This window comes from Anopheles darlingi, chromosome 2 (assembly GCF_943734745.1).
Source record: "Anopheles darlingi chromosome 2, idAnoDarlMG_H_01, whole genome shotgun sequence".
NCBI lineage: Eukaryota > Metazoa > Arthropoda > Insecta > Diptera > Culicidae > Anopheles > Anopheles darlingi.
Window position 1 is genome coordinate 14111721 of NC_064874.1, and position 10432 is coordinate 14122152.

At 48.8% G+C, this 10432-nt stretch overlaps 3 non-coding genes across 3 annotated transcripts; 2 read left to right on the forward strand and 1 right to left on the reverse strand.

Annotated features, from left to right (window-relative positions):
* Positions 1-2829: 2829 nt before the first annotated feature.
* Trnar-acg (transfer RNA arginine (anticodon ACG)) lies at positions 2830-2902 on the reverse strand. The gene has a single exon. It is a non-coding gene; the product is annotated as a tRNA-Arg (tRNA).
* An 827-nt stretch (positions 2903-3729) lies between these two features.
* Trnar-acg (transfer RNA arginine (anticodon ACG)) lies at positions 3730-3802 on the forward strand. Its single transcript has one exon. It is a non-coding gene; the product is annotated as a tRNA-Arg (tRNA).
* A 1593-nt stretch (positions 3803-5395) lies between these two features.
* Trnar-acg (transfer RNA arginine (anticodon ACG)) lies at positions 5396-5468 on the forward strand. Its single transcript has one exon. It is a non-coding gene; the product is annotated as a tRNA-Arg (tRNA).
* Positions 5469-10432: the final 4964 nt, after the last annotated feature.

The following is a 10432-nucleotide window of genomic DNA, read 5'->3' on the forward strand; positions in this document are numbered from 1 at the left end:
CGGCGCAGCAGCAGCAGCAGCAGCAGCAGCAGTTTTCGCAAAGCAGCGAAAGCAGAAGAGGCGTTCTTTTACTTAATTACAACTCCGACCAACCAACCAACACACACACACACATATACACACACTAAATGCTCTCTGTTTTCCCCCAATAAACACCTACCAAAAGGTCTCGAGAACCAGTAACAACAGCAACAGCAGCAGCACCTAGAGCCTAGGGACCTAGCATCAAGCGCAAAAGCTAGACACACCACCGCTACACGCCAGACACCGTAAAGCGCAAGACCACATAGAAGAGTCCACTCCACGTACGACATAACTTGCCTTCTGGCTGGCTGGTTGGCTGGCTGGCTTGGCTTGGCTCGAGTTCTACCTTCGCTGACTCCAAACTCGATTACCGTTACGTCGAAATCGAACGACGACGAGTTCTACCCTCCGCCCTCCGAGTCTTGCGGTGCGGTCGAGGGCAGATGAGAAGACGACAAACACACAGAGCAGCAGCAGCAGAAGGGTAACGGGAGGTAAACAGAGGAGCAGAAGAGCAGCAGGTTCTGAGTTTGCCTAGAAAGCCCGCGCCAGTGGGTGGATGGGTGGGTGGGTTTGGTGGGTGTATATGTTGGCCAATATAAGTTGCATACAATGGATGCTCGGATCGTTCCTTCCTTCCGTCCCATTCATTCATTTCATCGCATCCGTCCACCCGCTGGCCATCCAACCGACCGACGGTAATGTTCTCTTCTTCTTCTTCTTCTTCTTCCTTTCTTCTTCTTCTTTTTCTTCTTCTTCTTCTTCTCTTCCCCTTCCGATGCTCTTCGATGTTGTTTGAAGTGTTTGCAATCCCCGGGAGCGCTCTATCCGCTCTATTCGCTCTATTCATCGGTGAGTTCGATGACAAATAAGGAATCTGACAACGGAATCAACTAGAAAATGGCGCCAAATTCCCTCGGAACTCTTGTCATTGCGCTGCTTAATTGTGCTTCGCACTTTGATTTAATCAGATGCCAGGTCGAACCCCCGGAATGGTGATGTGGTTGAGGCGCTGCCCCCAATTGGGCGCAGCCAAAGGGAGGTTTGGTTGTATCCGCAACCCAAAAACTCCCCAAAAACTACTTACGCCCACCGCCCCCCCTCTAAACCGGAAGCCAAATGCAAATCTTCGACGGCGAGCGAAAATCAAACATACAGAGAGAGAGAGAGAGTCAGAGTTCGGTCCTTCTCCTTATCGTGCGACTGCTGCTGCTACTTTTTGACAAATGGGGAAGGAAGGAGGGTTGTAGAAACTCGGGAGACGTTCGGTGTGGCAGGAACTACAACCAGGACAAAAGCGAATAACTCCAACGACCGGCCGACGGCCGCGAAAAAGGGATTGTGAAAGGAATGGTCGAGATACTGCTGATCGTCGTGAGGGTAAGGGAATGGGGGTGGGGGGGCAGGCGGTGGAGGGTGGTTGTGGGTGCCGGTGAGAGCGCGTTGCATAACCGACATACGACAAGGGCGACGAGCAGATTGAATGTATTTGCATAAATTTCCCACCGAAACCACCACGCAGTTGGAGAGAGAGAGAGAGAGAAAGAGAGAGAGAGAGAAAGAGAGAGAGAGAGAGAGAGAGAGAGAGAGAGAGACCATCCGTGCCTCGTTTCTCCATTTCTTCGCGCCACCAAAACCACTGGCCACCCATCACACCACCCTCCCGCTCAAAAGATCATCGGAGCATAATACTCCCTCCGTCGTGTCGCCGCTGGCTTTGGCTTTGCTCTGGGCTGGTTGACTGGCTTTTTCATTAATATTTTTGCTCACCAAATAGCTGCCACCCACCCACCCACCCACCCACATACCACACCCACTGACTGGGTGGAACTGACAAGAAAATGATTGGGAAAAGCGACGAGTGTATCGCAATCGGTTGGTTGGTCGTTCCTTTTCGGGGATTATTATTGATTTTAATTTTGAGCCTCGCGCCGCCTACAATGAAGGTCCTTCACTTCCCTCTCAATCCACCCACCTTCCCCCTTTTGGGCGCCTGTCACTCATCACATCATCGCACCGTTGGTATTGGTCGGTGCGCGATGAAGTTCCCCCGTTCCTTCCTATCTCGAAGTATCGTACATTAGGATCACTGAACTTCAGAGGTCCCAAAACATATCAATGAAAACGGATGACGGTCAAGTTGAAAGCAGAAAACGGCCAGTTACTCTGTGTGTGTAAAATTTTCCTTCCTTTTTTTTTGCTGGCGCAAGAATCCTTAGCACGACACAAACAACGGTTGACATTGACATCAATATGTTGCTTCTGTAGGGCTGGAATGTGTGATTTATGGCGCGTTACTATCGAACGCCGGATCGGAGAGAAGTAAAATAAGGTTTTGACTAGAGGATAAGAAAGTTTTCTTGAATATTTCCCCACAGCGTACCGGATGTAGCAAAGAGAAAAAGGATTCAACGAATTTCTCGCACTCTTGCGATTACGGAATAGGGGAAGTCTATTCCGGATCGAGAGAAATCCCTGCTATGTATAGGGGGGCTTTGGGGTTTTGAAGAAGATAACGAAGATGATGCTGCAGCGGATTTGCAAAGTTTATGCTTAATCATGGAGAGCAGCAACCACCATTGAGAAGAAGCTGTGAACTCACATAATCCTTTTGGCTTTATGGATTGGTGATAGGTATGTGGTATGTATATGTATATTGTTTTATGCGTTATGGCGCTTATGCATGGACTGAGGTGCTTAAACAGTGCGCGCAGACGCTTCGCTTCTCACTTGTCGTTTATTTTAGCCCCGGAGTGGTTCCATTAAATCTGTGAAAAAAGGATACTCTTTCCATCGTTTTTCCTTCGATCCTGCCAGGAGTCGAACCTGGAATCTTCTGATCCGTAGTCAGACGCGTTATCCATTGCGCCACAGGACCCGCTTGATAGTTGCACATGCGCCAGACGGACGGACTTGCCGTAGTGATCGTTCGTATGATCGCCGCCAATCAATCTGATGTTGATCTAATCTGGCTGCTTCACATCTACGTGCCATCAGCGAGTGGGTGTTAGCGTGATTAGCAGCACCCAGCATGAGCACCAGTCGGGAGGGGATAAGCCAATGTACCTATTGTTAGACACTAGGCCGAGGGCGCACGGATTGACGGATTGCGCCCTTCGACGGACCCAAAGGTAGGAAAGCGAGAACAGAACGTCGTAGTCCCGTTCTTACTTGACATTCCTTCCGTTGTGGAGCTTGTAATGAGCAACCTAATGAGCAAACGGTACCGCGACTCTGGTCTTCTCAAGCGACGATTGTTTCGCTCCCTCGCGGCCCGGAGAGCACCACCACCATCAGTGAAAGCAATTAATTCTTCTCCTTTCCCGGCAATCGGTGAGCAGAATATTAAAGAACATGGGCTGTCATACGCGCCGTAATTGCCGTTTTCTTTGTTCTGGGTGTCTCTCTTTGCTGTTGTGCCCAGCAGACCCACTATAGTGTTCATTGTCGACGACGACGAGTGTATGTCCCGTTACTGGCATTGGCACACGGAACATACTGATGGAGCGTTAGTGTCACTCTTCACGATGTCAAGCGATGACTTCACGTTTCGATGACATGATTAAGTATGCAATTGACATAAATCTAGCAAGTAATCTTTGAACCCGGTAACCTCACAACTTTTCTCAAGATCCGGAATAGATTTTCCGACTTTGTTAAAGGCTCATAGCCGCAGAGAAAATGAAACTCATTGAGCATCAAGCGGGTCCTGTGGCGCAATGGATAACGCGTCTGACTACGGATCAGAAGATTCCAGGTTCGACTCCTGGCAGGATCGTGAGTATGAAAATGTTTTTTTTCGTGCAACAAACAACAACGTGACCGTCACACGCGTTGCTCGTGCTGGTGGTCTAACATGGTCGGAGAAAATAGTAAAAAAACGAACGATTGCCACGAGAGAAAAAGAAACAGAGAGAGAGAGAGAACGCGCGCGCGCGAGCATTAAATCGTTGATGTTTTGCATGGGATTTTCAATTGGTTTCCACCACGGGTGCCAGAACCGGATTGATAAGATCTTAGAAGAGTAATGTGTAGTCCGAGAACAACGGGTTTTGGACTGAAATAGAACCAGGGAAGAGACCGTAATCGATGGAATTGCCAAATGAAATGTCAAACGCGCTTGACATCCAAAAAACGGGACACTTATCAATCCACCAAAAACCCCGTAAACGATGCCGTATAAGCCTACATTGTGGGCCCCGGGAGCAGTGTGTGTGTGGTGTATATGTGTGTTCCCTGGCGACACTCAAAGGTTTCTCCTCGAAACACCTCAGCACCTCGTCGGATGTTAGCAAAGGCCGTGTCTGTCTGTTTCGCTGGTCGGTTAGCTCCTCGTTGGTCCGTGTATTTGTGTTTCGCTTTTGGGCTTCTGAACACAAATCGCACAGACTGAGCAGATTAATCCTCAGCTGGTTGTCGAAGGACGCGATGGAACTCAAAAGAAACCGATGTTGCACGCTGTATGTTGCTTACCAGCGCACTAGCGAGGGAGGATGTATGAAGAGTCTTTTTCGATCGCGATCACGATGTCATTGGTTCATTGTACTCCATTTTGTAGCATTAATACATTCACCTACTGGCCAATTCTGGCTTCTTCTAATCCACTGCCAGCCAATCGATTAACGCATCAATTAGGTGTGGAGTTCTGCGATACGTCGGTCCGCCATTGCTAATCGCAATCACTCCCCCACCACAGTCGAAGTAATGTGCGTGTGATGCGTTATCTCTGTCGTTCTCTCTGTTCTGCTCGCTCTCTCTCTCTTTCACACACACTGTTGGAGTTGCTGCTGCTGGTGGCCCTCCGTGCGCGATCGATTTCGAAGCTTCTCCTTCTTGTCCATTTTCTTCTCCATCTTCTTCACATAAAGCATAACCGTTTTGATGAAAGCGACCGTACAATGGCTGCCATGAAGCGGTCGTCGTCGTCGTTGTTGTTGCTGTTGTTGTTGTCGCTGTTGCTGTTGTTGATGGTGTTGTAGCAGTTGAATAACGAGAAACAGGAAAGCCCCGGATAGGTGCACGGTTGGTGTGCTGCGCGTAAGTCGACCACGCTGCTCTCTCCCTCTCTCCTTCTCTCTCTAGTGACTTGCTTGTTATTTGCTTGAACCGTCGACGACGACGACGATGAAACAAACAAACAGACGCACGGCAGGTCGGCGGCTATGCTACAATTTAAAGAAAATCACCCCCGGTAGAGGTGGCCCCATGCTTGTAAGCTAGTATGCGTTAGGGGGCTTCAAAACGCAACCATTTACATACAAGATCGCCTCAGCTGATGTTAGGTGGAGTTGCCCTGACCGATGGCGCATGATCGGTAATTGTGTGCGCATCTTCTAATCGAGTTGTGCGACCTGCGCCACCCTCCCAAGCGGGTCCTGTGGCGCAATGGATAACGCGTCTGACTACGGATCAGAAGATTCCAGGTTCGACTCCTGGCAGGATCGCGACAAAAGAAATACTTTTTTGTGATCTCGATCCTTTTTTAAATATAAATTGCGTACTAATCGCTTCATTTTATAAAATCAACGCCTCTTGTTGGATTATGTACAGAGAGAGGCAAAGAGAATCAAGCTGATGATCCAAAACCAACCACTGCTACTATACTACTACTCTGATCTACTCTAGCACGTGCTACTAATTATACGGCGCAATGTGTATTTCGCTACGCCCTCACCTCCGCCAACAACAACAGCAGCAGCGCAAACTGTGCAACGCAACACCCTCGCACCCGCCCCCACCCCCAACGGAAACCAACATAAAACTACTTGAGGCGCGCGTAAACAAGATGCGCATCTCACTCGCACACTGCGATCATCATCAACGTCTGGTTTCTCTCTCTCTCTCTCTCTCTCTCTCTCTCTCTCTCTCTCTCTCTCTCTCTCTCTCTCTCTCTCTCTCTCTCTCTCTCTCTCTCTCTCTCTCTCTCTCTCTTCCTTACACTGGAGGTGGTGTGGCCAGCTCGCTGGCATGCACTTTTCTGGATCGGAAGCTGAATGCTTCGTCATCCACCAGCAACCACAACGGCAACAATAACCAAACCATTAGCCCCCTCAAAATGGTCCGCGCGCGTTCGATGCGATCAAAACAACAACAATCATGACGTCGCGTCATCAATCGCGTTGCGAACTTTGTCCTGAGCAGCACTGATTGATGCGCAGGTTGGCGTTTCAGGAACTCTATTTGATCTCTAATTTCCAATCATTATCAGAAGTTACAGCACTGTTTGCTTAAATTCAATCTTCTGTCACGGATTCAATGTTTACGGTTTGAAAGTTGCCGTTAAAAAGGCCACCGCTGACACTGACTTGACCAGCTGGCTGGCTGGCTGGCTGTCTGTCGTGCAAAAAAGTGGTTTGTTCCAAGTGTCAAGGACGATTCGCACTCGCACGGGGAACCCTCTCCTCTTGAGCGCGACCAAGCGAATTTTATGTTTAGCGGCAGCGCAGCGCAGCGCAGATTGGAATCTGCTCGATTTGAACCGTCCTTGAAGCAGAGGCAGCTAGCTTATCGCCATTACATACGTGTGCCACAAGGTCTTATTAAAGACCTTCTTTTCTGCATCTCTCTCTCTCTCTATTCCACTCGTCATCGTTGTCGTCGTCGTCGTCGTCCGGAACGCGTGTGCCAGCGACGAACGCCAAAATTTGCACGTGACGCACGTGTCCCCGGGAGGGGGAGCAGCCCAAGGAAACTACTGGAAAAATGTGACACTCAACCACCACCTCTCTTGTCCCTTTCTTGTCCCTCATCCCTCGGGAGGTTGAAAGTAAATTAAAGCGAACGAACGAACCGCGAAGAGTCGCGAGAAGCGAGAGTCACAGAAATCGTGAGCATCGTCGTGCACAACAACCAATACCACTAGCCAACAACACCACTAGCAGCAGCAGCAGCAGCGGTTTCGATCGATCAGGAAACGTGCGAAAGATCCGCGACACGTGACCGCCGCCAAGTTGGTACTTGGCCGCGCGCGCCAACGACGACGGTTTGCAAGATTTGCACGAGTTGAGAGAAGGAAAAAAAAACGAGCAAATAAAAAAACCGAGAGACAACAACGAAAAACAGTCAGCAGCAAGATAAAACAAGGAACCGCATGTGAAGACGAGGAAGAAGAAAACAACAGTAACGGCACGGCACGGCATGGTATGGCCAGAGAGGCCACCACCAGCAACCGACAAGCGGGGCCAAAACGCACGAAACATGCACATCAGGCGGCTCGCGAAGAGGCAGACAAGTGAGCAACAACGGTGAAGAGGGGGGCTGGTGGTGGTGCAAGATGAGTTTATCCTCCTCCTGCTCCTCGCCTTCCACTCCTCACAGCCTGCTCATGCCTCCTAGTCGTCGGCCGCGGCCATGGCGGTTGTTGCCGAGGTTGTGGTGTTTTGTTTGTTGGTTCGTTGTTGGCGTTTGGTGCCCGGCCGCGGAAGTGCCTTCGCGTTGTTCGGTCGCGCGCGAGCGAGAGAGAGAGAGAGAGGGGACCGGGGACGGAGGCCGCCACATGGTGGTGGTGGTGGTTGGCGAGACGTCGACGTCGTGTCCGTGTGTCGGCCGCACGCGATGCGACGGATTCCGATCCAACGCGCGGCGTTCAACACAATGTGTGTTGCTGCTTTGAAGAAGAAGGCGAAGAGGGGGGAGGAAGCAATCCCCCCCGGTGGTGGTGGTGGTGGCGGTGGCGGCGTGATCCGCGGACCTCTATTTGCAATCATCAGTCGCGGAGAGCATTAAAACGAAGACAGGCAGGCCGGGCAGCCCGATAGCCAACCACCTTCCCGGGTTTTCCGATTCCGATTTCCGATGGGTTGGAAGGGGAATTATTTGAATTTTTTTTGTATAGAAAACATGTTCAAGTTGATTTGTTTTAGCACCGCTTCATTTCGCCTTTCAGAGTTATTCAGGAGTTATCAGACTGTTTTGCTAACGAGAATTGGTTTATTCCTCCTTTAAATAATAATAAATAATGAGTAAATTGCTCAGAAAAACTTAAGTTTACATTTAGAAATTTGCTATTGACAAAAGGTATGCAATGTTAATGCTTGAGGGGCGCATAAGGGGCCACTTTCCATATCTGTTGTTAATAGGGTTAATCCTGAACCTTTGAAAAGGATTTTCACAAATTTTTGAATCAATCAAAGTAGACGTGACAAAAAATGGAATATTATTTCAATCTCGCTTCGCTTCATACAAAGCTAAGAGAACATAACGCTACTTTGATGCAGTTACCTCAAAATTTTGGTTTTTTTTCCAAAAAATTGTTTCGAAAACTTGTTGATTTTTTAATGAATGAACGTTATTCCACCCCTTAAGGAAATTTTATTAAAAGTAAGCCAGAAACCGACAACAAAACAATGCGAACAAATTGTCCATTTATTATCCATCGAGTACGAAAATTCATCTCATTATTAAATAATGGTTTCCATTCGATCGATGCGGATACGGATTTTCCAATCCGATTATCGCTCCAATTTAGTTATGTGAACCCTCCCCCACTGCAACTGGGGGGGGGGCGGCGGCATTAGCAACATAACACACCCGCTCACCACCCCCGCCATCCATCTGAACTGATGATAATAAGAGATCAGATACTCAACATATGATGATGATCGAATCGAAACGCTCGTGGTCGGTCCGCGGAAAGTATTACATCGCTCCCCGCCGTCCCCGTTGTGCTACACCTGTCGCAGGCAACCACCCACCGGGAAGTGGGTGGCGGAATTGGGTGATGAAAATGTGTGACAATTGGCGGACCAAAACCAGAGTCATGCCCCGCCGTATCCCAATCGGTAGCGCCGCAGCTGCTCGAAGTCTCTCTCCTGTCTCTCTCTCTCTCTCTCTCTCTCTCTCTGCCTCTGACACGCACTCGAAACTCGATCGTCAGGTGGTGATGGCGGTCCACCACCACCACACAAGCAGCTCACACCGCGACGCGGTCCTCCCCCCATTCGATCGAACGAACACGACCACACGCACTACCAAACGGACCCCCCCCCCACACCCCCTCAAAGGGGTTGATGGTTTGGTTCGGTTTTGCATTTGCGTTGTTGTTGTTGCAGCCAAATGCTGTGCTGCAATCGCCAGCGACCAACGCAATAAGCAGCAGCGCAGATCGTGCTGTCTGTTGCACTTTTGTCTGTTCCTCCTCCTCCTCCTCCCCCTCGAAGCCCCTTCTCTGCTAATTTGCGAGCGTGTTGGTGAGCTGGCTCGCAATATGAGGCGCAGGCAGCAGCAGGCGAAGGCTACCAGCGACCCCACCGGGGGTAAGCGCGAACGCGAAGGTAACAACCTCAAGCCTCAAGCGAGGTCTGCGCTGGCGCTGGGAATGCGAAGAAGGGTGGCCGGAGAGAGGGCGAGAGGGAGAGACGCGGTTCAGGGCGCTCGTCGTGGCGGAACGCGAGGAGCGAAGATACGAGGAACAAAGGAACGTCTTTGTGTCTCGATGAAGTGAAGTGCTTTGCAGCAGCACCGGCAGCAGCAGCACCAACACGGTACACACCAAACGAGGGAAATCCGCTGCAAAACTAACAGGAAAATCCGAACACCCCACCCGCACGCTCGTGGCCCTTCCGCTACGTTCCGATCGGTTTATCACCCTTGGGGTGACGTGTTTAGCACGTTCACTGTTCGATATCTATCGGTATTTATGGTTTCATTAGCGGGATTTTATGTCTTTTCTAAAAGAATTCTGTTCACAGACAGCTAAAAATGTATGGACTCGAGATGATTTCGGTAACTTTTTGATCCTTTTTCCCTTTCCTTTTTTGTATTTAAATGTTTCGTTATCTTCTGTTTGGGCGTTGAATTATGTTTTGTGCTTTTTATTCGACAATTGTGTGTTAACTAATACAACAAGGCAAACGACCACTTTGGTGAAAGTGTTCTCTAACGTTAGCTACTACTTTCTTGAAATAAGACCCGCAGTTTTTGTCTATAGAACTCCTCAGCTTTTGAAAAGGATCTAATTTTAAAGACATTTTGATAACAAGTGCAACGCTGAAAAAGATTAATATGGAGCAGTTCCTTAAATGTTTTCAACTAATTTGGTTACCTGTGTTCAAACGTTGTACTTGTTGAAAAATCCCAAAAAATGAATATTACCATTCCAATTCATAGCCTCAATGTGTGATTGTAAAATGTTATTTATCATCTTGTATGTTGCTCAATTACCTGTTCTTTGAATTGCCATTTTTACTCTCCTTTTCTTCTTCTAATTTAATATGTTCCGTCTTCCTTCCTAAAAAATGAATTTATCTAATCTTCTCTCAAACTGTGTTATCATGTTTCTTGGTTTATTTTCTGCCCCGTTCCATGTTTTCTCAATCGTTTCCCTACTCCAACTAAACGATTTCTCGTGAACTGGTACAACCGCTTTTCTCACTCCAACAAAAAAACAACGCAATCTTTCAAATGTTGT